Here is a 13,241-nt window from a genome sequence, read left to right as displayed (position 1 = left end):
ATATGTTAACAACAGAAGTGCTAGATCTACCCTGAATTAGTTATATACTTTTGGTCCAGTCACCTGACCTCTCTATTCCATCATCTTTAAAATGAAAAGGTTGGATTCATGACAGCTAAAAGTAACATAGATTATTAAAGTTTAGAAAATATTTTGCATATAATTTCATTTTTATATTTATAAGTCCTAAAAGGTAGTAAAAATAGATATTAATGTTATATTTTGTAAATTTCTAAGATTACTCTATAATCTAAGATCCTATGATTTCTTTATTTTTTCCCTGTGAATAATCAATGAAATTAACCTTGTACAACCTGTTACTTTTTGAGATGACAAGATACTTGTCTTTGAACAAATACATAGAAAAAATATCTGAAGAAATAACAAGACCAAGAACAAACTATTGATTACATTCACAATCAAAACTAAGGAGTAAAGTGAGAAAAATTAGTTTGAATCTGGAATCACATTAGCAAAGTAATGTTGACAAATATAAAATCAACCCAGAGACAAATTTCTTTCTATACCATTCATGATAAAATCACATTATATGATAGACTTTATCCAGTGGACTAATTAAATTTGTGAAGCTTCATATTTTTATATTACTCTTTTAAATCATTAAGCATTTCCATCACATGTGAGAAATAGAATCAGTCATACTTTGAACTTCAAATAATTGGAGAGAAAGTAAACCTGATAGCACAATTTTCAGAAGTTCTTTAATAAGCACAACTCAACTATTTGTTACTATCACCTTCAACTGCTTGATTACCCTCTATCATGGTACCTAGTCTGGTTTTAGAACTTTCATTCTTATTCTCTAATGAGGTTGACATGATAGTTTACAAGTGTCTACAGATTTATATAGATCTTTTGGTTTAATGAGCCATCATGGGCTAAAGAGATATATAAAAGAAACATAATTTTTCTAGATCTATATGTTATAGTAAAAATAGAATTGATAAATTTACAGAATAAAATCTAAATTATATAACCTTTGATCATCAGAGAAATCTTGTGCCTTATAAATATATACACACGTGCATATATATGTGCGCATGCACATATATGTGTATATACATATATTTATTTATTTAATATATAACATAGGTAAATATATTCATTGTTTTAAAGATTAATTTAGTAAAAAGGCAATATCAAGTCACATTTCTACTTCTATTGGATTTAAGGAGACTAAAACAAAGGCATTCAATTGTTCTCTTCACCTTCCTCCTACTCCTTTAATTCTCTGTGGCTGTCATGGCAATCAACTAGCCATGCTGTTGTGGCAGTTTTACTACATAGACCACTTCTTGATTTATGAGCTTTCAGGCCCAAACTCTGCTGTGCTGTTATATTCTTTGCCTCTCACAGCAACTGCAAAGACCTCTGGTGATGGAGTTTTATTTATTATTCATACAACTTTCAGGGGCAAGTAGAAGACAAGCTGGTCCAAAGGTCAACATAACCTTTTCAGGTCAAACAGTTTGACTCTTTCAATCCTTATGGTAATAACATTCCTGATTCTCTTAAAAGTGGATATAGACCCTTGTAGGGGAAATGGAATACAAAATGATTGCTGCCATTGCAAAGCAGGTAAGCTAAGTCAAGAGAACCCATTCCTACCATTTAATTGCATTCCTCCCTACCATAATGACATAGAAAATATTCCCATTTAGTCTTAGTCAGTAGATAATTTAAACATGGTTTTACCTCCTTCAGTAAATGTTTCAGTTTATTTACTACATCACCGTAACCAGCAATTCCAGGGGTTATCTGCACAAATCTTGATGGAGGCCAGTCTAATGTCATCATTGGCTACTGAAAAAGAGGCCTGCATGAAACAAGTTGGCAACTTGCATTTGACAATTCATTGTTAGTTAGAAGTTTGCTTATAAGTGACATTGTTCTTTCTCTTAGCTGACAATGCAAAAATTCCTGTGGTATCCTGTGCTAGTTATTCTTATCAAAAATGTTACCTTCACCAAAAAACAAAAAAACAAAAAACAAAAGCCAATATTTTCAAATTACACTATAACCTCTGGATGGTATGTCTTTCCTCCCAAACTTTGCAAACTTTTCTGTCTTACTTTTGTATCCAGTTGCTCATTGATTTAGCACCAGAGATGGACACAGTTACATGTTAGATACTCAATGGATCAAAAGCTCTTTTTAGAGGGAATTTATAGAAGCTTAGTGTCACCATGGATAAATCCCTGGACTTGGAACCAGGAATACTCATCTTCATGAGTTCAAATTCAGCTTCAGACACTTACTAACTGTGCAACCTTCAGAAAATTTACTTCTGTTTACTCATCTGAAAAATTAGTTAGAGGAGGACATCACAAACCTTTCCAGTATGTTTGCCAAGAACACCCGAAAATAGAGTTATGAAGAATAGGACATGACTAAAATAATTCAGTAATAGAAAAGGGGCTTATGATTCAAAACCTTTTCCTCTCCAAATAATTGATATTTTATGATACAAGGATTTCTTTAAGACTATGATGATGGGTTTATTGCTGATTAGAAAAGGCATCAAGTAAAAGTCTAATGAAGGATTCTACCCAAGGATCAAGCTAGTTAACTTCAGAGATCTCACGATTAAATGGTAGCAAGCAAATGATGCATTCACTGATATATCAAATTCTGAAGATAATCTTCTAGTATGATATTAAATATTGCAAAATATATCAAGGGAGGAAGTTCTCCCATTGAGAAAATTGAAATATTTAAGAAGATAAATTGTACTGGAAAATTAACAAATACAGAAAGGAGATTATGTTTGCATATTGATCAATATGCTATGTGAAATAAATTTACTAATAATTTAGTTTCTAGTGATCCATTTTCCCAGATGACTCGGGAGTCAGACTTATAAAGCAGTTTGAGGTAATTAATTAACCCTTGCAATGCCTCACTGTACCGTGCCTGCTAGTGTTAGGTGAAGTAAATTGAAAAACCATATACCCAATAATAAAAGCCCCCAGACTTGAGAAGAATTGTTTCTCAAGAATCTGTATTGTCCTGAACTCACAGGTTTGTATAAGAAGCCACTCAAGCCTAAGAAACATCTTTATTGTCATCCACCTTCTTCCTCCCTTCCCACTTGTAATATATGTATACAATCTCCTTAGAGCAAGGTGGAGTTCCAATCAGGTTGGAAAATTCCCAATTTTCTAACCTGTTCCTCAGAGTGAAGCTAATTAATTAAATAGTTACTCTATTACTGTCAATTTGTCTCTAGACTGCTCTGTTTCTACAATCCCAGGTCAGAGACCAGTTCAGTAAAATACTGTTAATACTACAGAATTTAAATCTTAGCAATTAGAAAAATGTGTAGAGTGAACATAATTCAAGACAATATTTTGGCAATAATTGGTGCTAGATTATAATTACCCTGCTTATTACGTCCAACCTTAAAAAAAGGTCCCATTGTCATATTTATCTCCTTCAGCACATGGTAACGTTTGATCCAGGTTCAATTCAATCCAATAGCATTTGTTACAGTTATAAGTGACAGGCATTCTGCAAGGCTTTAGGGACATAAAGCCAAAAAAATCCAAAACAGTTTCTGTCTTCCAGGGTGATACAGATATATGTACTTTGAGGTAAATATTTTGAGAAAAACATAAAAAATCAGTGAATTGTACTGAACACCACCTACTTTTGAGGTGGGATGTCCTAGTTTCACAGTGACTATGAGCCCTTCAAAATCTCAAAGATATTCTGTAGTATATTCCTTTAAGTGACTTACTATGAGGATTGGATTTAGAGATAGAAAATTTGGGTACAAATCATAACTTTGGCTCATACTACCTGTGTAATTTTTAGCCAATCTCAACCTCTATTGGCCATACTTCTCATTTATAAAATTAATGCATGTGTGCTATTGGGAATGGAGAAGGATGGAATAGCAAAACTTCAGAGGTCCCTTCTATCTCTTGACTTATGACCCCAAGATTAAGAGATCATTTGCAATATGGCAAGCTTTATCCTGTTGAGCATTAAGGGATTTGGAAATCCTGGTCTCTATTTTTAGCCCTGTTCTTTGACAGATATCCTTTAGATTTCTAACTGTGTCCACATTAAGAAAAGCAAAAATTATATTGTTATGGAAATATTTTATTCAATATATTAAAATTTTATTTAAACCATTAAATTCAATTATTTTATAATTGTATTTATTTTTATCTAAACAATTACATATAAGTAAAAGATTAAGCAAATTAATGTTCATATTTTATATAGCATATTTAATATATAATAAATATTAATAAATATTAATATTTTAAATCAACTAAATAATAAATATATGATAATATAAAATATGTATATAATTACAATAAAAATTAAAACTTAATTATTTAAAAAACAATTTAAAAAATAATATAGTGATTCAATTCTTACCTGTTTTTAATGTGTATACATTTACATATGCACAAATATGGTATGAGGAATAGTCTTTTTATTTCTTAAATTTGACAGAATTTTCTTCAAGTTTTGGGTGTAAACTCATTTTCTACTTTAAAATGTGTTTATTTGATACTAGATACTTTCTTTTTTAAAAATCAAGTTGACCAGAGGTTTATCAATTTAAATGTTTTTTGTCATAAAACCAGTTCTTGTTTTTTATTTATTAGTTCAGTTAGTTCTTGCTTTCTATTTTATTTATTTCTCCTTTAATTTTTAGAATTTCTAATTTGGTATTTAATTGAGGGTTTTTAATTTGTTCTTTCTCTAATTTCTTTAGTTGCATATTTAGTTCATTGATTTCCTCTTTCTCTAATTTATTCATATAAGCATTTAAAGATATAATATATCCCCTGAGAGGCACTTTGAGTGTATCCCATAGGTTTTGGTATGTTGTTTCATTATTGTCATTATCTAGGATAAAATACTTAATTCTTTCTATAATTTGTTGTTTGATCCACACATTCTTTAAAATGAGGTTATTCAGTTTCCAAATGGTTTTGGTTCTATATCTCCCTGGCCCAATATTGCATATGACTTTTATTGCATTAGTACCTGAGAAAGATGTATTTACTATTTTTGCTTTTCTGCAATTGATTGTTAGGTTTTTATGCCCTAGTACATGGTTAATTTTTTGTGTAGGTGCCATGTACTTCAGAAAAGAAAGTATATTCCTTTTTATCCCCTTTTAATTTCCTCCATAAGTCTATCATATCAAGATTTTGTAATTATCTATTTACCTCCTTATTTTCCTTCTTGTGAACTCACCACCAATGAGGAGGAAATTAAAGTAATAATTCAGAATTATTTTGCCCAGCTCTATGCAATAAATTTGATAATCTAAATGAAATGGATGAATATTTATAAAAATATGTTTCCCAGGTTAAATGAAAAGGAAATTAAATACTTAAATAACCCTATCTCAGAAAAAGCATTGCAGCAAGCCATTATTGAACTCCTTAAGAAAAAATCTCCAGGGGCTGATGGATTCACAAGTGAATTCTATCAAGCATTTAAGGAAAACTGGTTCCAATTCTATATAAACTTTTTGGAAAAGTAGGGGAAGACAGCACTCTTTCTACTAATATGGTGCTTATATGTAAACCAGGAAGATTTAAAACAGAGAAAGAAAATTATAGACTTACCTCCTTGATAAATATAGATGCAAAAATCTTAAATAAAATCTTAGCAAAATGACTACAAGTTATCACTATGATAATACATTATAACCAAGTAGGATTTATTCCAGGAATGCAGGGTTGATTCTATATTAGGAAAACTATCAGTATATTTAATTATATAAATAAAAACCTATCAGAAATCATGTCATTATATCAACAGATGCTGAAACAAAAAACACAGCACACAATCCTCCTAAAAACACTACAGAGCATAGAAATAAATGGATTGCTTCTTAGAATAATAAACAGTATCTATCTGAAACCATCAACAAACATTATAACAATGGGGATAAGCTAGAAGCATTCTTAATAAGATCAGGGGTGGAACAAGGATGCCTGTTATCACCACTGATTTTCAATATCGTATTAGAAATATTAGCTTCAGCAATAAAAGAAGAAAATGTGTTTAGTTGCTATCTGTTTTAGAAATATATATTTTTGCTTTCATTTAAAGGACTTCATCTATTATCAGAATGCTTTCCAGTTCATAAAGCATTTTTCCTCCCCCAAATTGTATCTAGTTCAAATACTACTATTCCCATTTACAGATTAAAAAACAAAGTCTAGAGAGGTTATATGACTTTAGTCTGATTCTAAGATCAAGTTCAATTTTGGACTGAGGTCTTTATATTTCAAGATTTATACTTATTCCATTGTATCATACTCTTTGGTCTTTGTACTTTCACCTTCTCATTTCTTTCCACCAGTTCCTTGTTGGACTTTCTATTTTCTTAATTTGGTTTAACTCAATCTTATACCTAACTTCTTAGCAGATGTTGTTGTTTGTCCTTAGCTTTAAAAGAGAAATAATGAAACTGTAGAATGATGTTTGAGTTGGATTTGAGTTGCACAGTCAATAGCCTTACTGTCTCTTCTAGAGTCACTGAAGTACAGTGACATGACATATGTCTGTATGACTGGTGGTGGCCAAGGATGCAGTGAATTACATAGGAATCTTCAATGTCTGCCCAAGCTCTCCACAGTACCTTCTTATTCATCTTCATGACCATTAAAACAAATTGTTCTCATCTACCTGTCTATCTATGGAAGTCTTTACATGCTTGAATTAGATATTACCTTAAATCAACAATGGGTTTGAGGTCTATCAGTTAACCTCAATCAATCATACAACTATAGTGATGTGATCCTTTGTGAATGCACCTCAATTCCATGAAATATGCATATTTAAAAACACAGAACCAATAAAAATTACTAATAACAATATCTAATATTTATATAGCACTTACTATGGGCTAAATATTTTACAAATCTTTTCTGTGATCTTCACAGCATCCTGCAATGTAAAGTACTGTTATAATCCTCATTTTTTCAGCTGAAGAAAATGAGGCATATAGAGCTTAAGTGACTTGCCCAGAGTCAAATATCTAGTAAGTCTCTGAGTCTGGATTTGAACTCAGGCCTTGTATCTCCAGTCCCACCACTCCATTCATTACACACTGCAGTTGTCTCTAAATTAACACTGAATCAGGAGGGGAAAAATAATTTTGTCCAGTCAATGCTATTAAATATTTTTCTTCTATCTAAGATCAAACCAATCTCAGAAGAAACAGCATAAATTCAAGGTTGACAAGGAGAATAATTTCTCTCATAAAACTGCTTCCTATCTAGTTATTGTTTCCAGGTCTGATCTCCATTTTATTTTGGAGAAGGGGACATGACTAGCATTCCAAGGTAGAGTTGACTTGTATTCACTATACCTCAGCAGTGGACTGGTTAGACCAAAGCTTATTAAACAACTTTGTTCACAGAGGTAAACATAGACCTAAGAATAGGACCTCATTTTTAACTGGGATAAACAGAAGTTTCAGAGTTAATTAAAACCCTCTTTGAGTTTACAACATATAAAAGAACAACAGTATAAATTGGGTGCCTTTTCTGCTCTTTTGCCACTTTTCTCATTTTCACAGCTGTTGAACTTATATTCCTTGAAGCTTTGTCAACCTGTTATATGGAATTTTTCCAACTCTAAGAAAAATAATTTGAAAATAGGCTACATTGCTTTCCCAAATCCTACTTGCTTGAGATTTATGATTGGCCTGATTTCAGTATTGTCTCTGTGTATGTATACATAAAGGTACCAGAAATATGAAAGTCAAAATGGTGTAGTACACAGCTAGCTACCATGGCATTACAAAGACCTAGTTTCATATCCTATATCTGACACTTCATAACTCTTTGACCTTGCACTAATTTTTAAAACATGCTAGGAAAGTCTGTAAATTTTTTTTTTTTAGATTTTTCAAGGCAATGGGGTTAAGTGGCTTGCCCAAGGCCACATGGCTAGGTAATTATTTAGTGTCTGAGGTCGGATTTGAACCCAGGTACTCCTGACTCCAAGGCTGGTGCGCTATCCACTGTGCCACCTAGCCACCCCTGTAAACATTTTTTCATTATTTTTCTTGAATTGTTTCATTTGTTTCTGACTTTATGTTACCCTCATTGAGGTTCTCCTGAAAAAGATACTAGAATGATTTGTCATTTATTTTTCTAGCTCATTTAACATATGAGGAAATTGAGGCAAACAGGGTTGAGGAAATTGCCTAGAGTCACCTGCTAATAAGTTCCGGAGGCTAATTTGAACTCAGAAAGATGAATCTTCCTTTCTCCAAGTCCAGCATCTTATCTGCTGCTTGTATAAAGTTTTATATTACCAGTAAATTATTGATCAATGATGTAGAAAGGACTTCCCACATGGAAGAAATCATTCCCTCATCCACCATATAAATGCATTCACACATAGTTAAAATTTCTACATGGAATATTTGTAGGATTTGTGATTATTTTTAGCAGGGAACCATTCTGTTGTGAACTCCTTCAACCTATGCATATCCAGACCTTTCAATAACTTGCTTTGGGAAGACACATAAGTTAATAGATGTACAAAATTACAAATCTAATCTCTAATCTGAAGTCAGAGATGAAATTTGAACACAGGCCTTTCCAAATTCACATTTAACTTCCTATCTACTTTGCCATTCTGTTTTTATATCATTTCAGTGGCATGTTGTAAAATCATGATCTATGTTCAACTTATAGCTTTATTTGAAATAGTAGAATAGTTGCTTAGATATATTTCTCAAACTTGGATAAAAAGATACTAGTCAGCTAACCTGATGGACATTTGCACTTTAGAGTTGTGAGTTCTGTGAAATTCTTTAATTTTTTCTTCCATAGTAATCTATCTATCTATCTATCTATCTAACTATCTATCTATCTATCTATCCATTATTTAGGTCAAGTCAAAGTGATTTCCATTTCTTTCCATTATCATTATTTTTCTGTAACCCTTGTGATAGTTCCAATTCACTGCCAATGATACTCTTGGATAAAGGACATAATTTTGTTAAATTGTGGTAAACACAGAAACCATTGTGGGGTGAGGAGGAGGTGTGTGGCAGTTATCAGAACTGGCTAAAAGACAGAGAAACAAATTATTGGTGAATTTTAGAAACTATTGGACAGATGACTGAATAGAGAGAGCAATCAAACTAAACTCTATCAGGCATTGGAATAATGCTTATCCCTTGAGAAAAAGGCTAAATTAAGGTAGGATATTTAATTATGGGCAAGGGCAAAAATCTTAAGTGTTTTAATTTTTTAGAAAGAGTCCCCACAGTCTCTGCAATGGATCTGTTATGTCTTGTTGGCATCTAATTAAATGTTGAAGATAAAGTATGATTGCTGTGATAGGTTTGTATCCAATTAGAAGCTATTTGTTGATTATACTAACCCACTGTTTTAAAGATTTAGTAGGGATAAATGTTTGTCTCCCACCTACTCTACAGCAGAAAATGAATAAGGGTAACTTTTTTTTTTTTGGTCTGAGAGCATCATCATTTACCAGTTACAAGTCTCAGAGCTGTTTTATGTGACAATGACCAGATAGCTTAATTGGGAGAGGATTCTCATTGGCATGAGGACCATTAATTGCTAGCAGAATCTAAAATTTCAGCTTAGTGTAGTTCCCTCACTGTCATTATCTGCTTCTCCCTGACCCTGTTCATGGAGCAGTGGAAATTGTGCTTGTGCTATAATAGAAGAGGGGAGATAGGACAGAAACAGAAAAAGTGATGCAGTGTGTTCAAGGAGAAGGGAGTCAGGAGGTATAAAAGAAATGCAGGGTTAATGGTGGCTTTGCTTCTTGCCAAGCTGCCTGATATGTCAACCATTGCCAGCAGTTAGGAAGCCCACCAATCCTACTGAGTTCTAGTTTCCATGCTATCAGTGAGTTACAGTGACTGAACTTTCTGAATATGAGAAATGAGAATGATGCATTTTCAGCGAACTGTAGTTACAGGTATTTCCTTTAGGAAATACTTGGACTGAAATCTTTATTGATTTTAGTTCTTAAGATCTTTTAATATTTAGGAAAACAGTAAGCTCAAAACTACATGACAATTTTTTCTTTATGTGTCTTATTATGCATTGTGTTCTAGTTATTATATGTGATTTAATTACTAATGATTATATGTTGAGTAAGAAAGGCATACAATTCCTGTAACTGTATTTGTTTCCTGGGAAAACCATCTCCATTGTGCCAAGATTATATTACTAAAACTTATTAACATTAACATACAACACATCCAAAAGAAGTCAAAGTTAGTCAATGGATATGCGGTTAGAGTTAATTTTAAATGGAAATAAATATAAAATCCAAATACATACTGACAAGTAAGCAACACTGTCCGGAAGAAAGTGTGCGGTCCCTGTTAGTGAAAGCCATAATAATGATAAAGATGATCATGATCATGATCATGATAATAGTAGTAATAATAGACTCTATCAGTGAAAGCCATGAATAATATAATACAAGGTTAACGAAATCCAAAAGAAAACACACTAATTCAGGGCATGACTAGTAAATGACTAACACAAACACTTGCATGTCTTAGACCTTTACCCAAACAGCACTGATAGGGGATGTAGATGTCTGTGACCTGAGCTCTGTGCTGAGTAGAAAAATATTAGTCAATCCACACTAATACTCTATAGTTCCTCCTCTCTTTGTCTGTTTTATATAATTTCCACAGGGCTGGTTGGGGGTCTCCCTGGAGTCCACAATTTTGTCTGGCAGCTTCCCCAGCCTGCCCCCAAATGTAAGCAGCCTGCTTTGATTATTAAATTACTTATATAAATAATATAGTGTTTTGTCTTCTTTCTTTGATGTCATTTGAATCCCTTGTATATGGGAATCTTGAATATTCTACTATAGGAAGAATTCAAGGAAAACAGAAATGTTTGTCTTTCATTTTTGAAGATCATGATGACATCAGGGAGGTGATGCCATGACAAGCATGTGAATTGAATCTGAGTGAGGGGTGCAGTGCTAAATCACTAGTCTCACTTTTTCTTCCAGAGTATCTGGGTCCAGTTGTCAGATGTGAATCAGGACAACTGGAGATGGTTCTGGACTCAAGACATTAAAGGTTATGTAACTTGCCCAAGGCCATCCAGTTGGTCATCCTCAAATGTCTGAGGCAAGATTTGAACTCTGGTCTTCCTGACTCCAAGACCAGTGCTCTATCTACTGTGCCACCAAGTTATTTTTTAAGAGATGTAGTAGAGGAATAACAAGTGCCTACTTATTTGAAAGCACATCAATAAATCAGTCCTTGCACCTGTTGTTCAAGAACAAGACCCCAGATCTGAAAATATTTTCAAATGAAATGTATTTGATCATTTGGTAGGGGAGAATGAGCTGGAAAGGGTGGGGTTCCATCCTGTTAAGTCTTTGGGAAATTGGTATTATACAATAGGGTTTAGGTAAGTGTATCTGCATATAATTTAAAAATAATAATTCACATTTATATGACAAGTTCGGGCTTACAAGATATTATCATTAGAGCTCAGTGGGGGCAAGTATAATTTTTCCCATTTTACAGATATGAATGAAATTCAAGAGCATACAATAGTGGATAGCAAAGCTGGAAATACAGTTCTTTGGACTTTAAGTCTAGTGTTTTTTCACCTGTACCATATCTTTTGCATAAAAACCCAAAAAGCTTGTTTCTGTCCTTAAACAGTGGATCAGAGACATAATAAAGTGATTTGAGATTGGGAAAATGTTTGTTATATGTAACACATCTATGCAAAAAAAAAGGAAAAGGAAAAGGAAAACAGGCCCCAAACGTTCTGATTAGTATTTTTAGAAAGATTAAAAAAAACTTTAGACTTCATTCAACAATTGCTTAGTCAAATTTCAGGATTATTACTATCATTTTAAAATATTTGTTAATAATTTTCTCTTTTTATGAAACTTTCTGATGAGAATTAATGAAAAATAAAGCATTTATTAAAGTGAACTGAATTAAAGGTATGCATAGGAAATCAATATTATTTATTACTTTGGTTTATTTTTCTTTGATTACAGGATTAAACTCCTTGCATTATGAAAATCTCACCCATACAACTCAATCAGACTAACATAGAACATTTCTTAAGTCAAATTACTTATAGATTTATTGAATAGATTGATAAGACCTTATCATTTAGTAGCAGATAATTTAGATGAATAAAATAATTATAGCTGTTATAAAAACCAGCTCTTTTAATCACTCATTGTCTCGGACCTCTGAGAGTTAGGTGACCTGATTTGGCATGCAAATGCTAGCTTTGCAAATTAAATTACAGATGGCTCAGTAACTTTGTCCTCAGTTTCCTTTTTATTTCAGATAATTAACTTTTAACACATGATCTTGAAGAGTTTACAATCTAAGTCAAGCTATCCTAATACAGGTGAATATATATGACTTCTAGGGCTGAAAAATTGCCTCAATTAAACTACTGTGACCTTCTCCCTTTGCTGAGGAGGAGGAAAAGCTTTATGAACATATATATAGGGTTACAATGGGATTGAATGGATGAAGAGAACTTCAGGGTTAAATATCTAGTGAATGTTAACTTAAGGACTTGAATTTAGGGCTTTCTAATTCTAAAAATATTACTCTAACCATTATATCATACTTTCTGTTTAAAGCAAAAAAGAACAATAATAAAATTAGCTATATAATTCAAAAATTCAAGCATGGAAATGTGAGTTAAATCTTTCAAATCTCAATCACTAAAACTTAGGGTAAAGCATTAAAAGAAAGTCCTCAAGATCATGTTCAAATTCACTTCCATTTTTATAAATGCTTATTGTTTATGGAATTTTCCTTAGCAAATTGCATGAAAAGAGTAAATTACTAGCAAATATGCTAAATGATGATGATAACAATAAGAATATTTAATTTCATCTTAACTTTGTAATAATACATTATTTTAAAACCTTATAAATTAGACTTCAAAAAGACATGTGTAAGGCTGTGAGTTGACTTTGGAGATTTATTTTTTCCAAGCAAGAAAAAAAAACTATTCAATTTATTTTAAACATAAATTAATAAAAATTGTTTTGATAGATTGATACTCATAACATAGATTATGGTTTTAATTTTCCCAACGTGCCAATGTTATCAACTTATGGAGTTGGAATAAGCTACATTCCAATTAGCCTGACCGCATGAAAATATACTGGCAAAATAGAAGGAAGATATCTTTCCACAGTGGAAAGAATGCTGAATGTGG

The sequence above is a fragment of the Macrotis lagotis genome, chromosome 3 (assembly GCF_037893015.1).
Source record: "Macrotis lagotis isolate mMagLag1 chromosome 3, bilby.v1.9.chrom.fasta, whole genome shotgun sequence".
Lineage (NCBI taxonomy): Eukaryota > Metazoa > Chordata > Mammalia > Peramelemorphia > Peramelidae > Macrotis > Macrotis lagotis.
Note: the sequence above shows the minus strand (reverse complement) of the source record.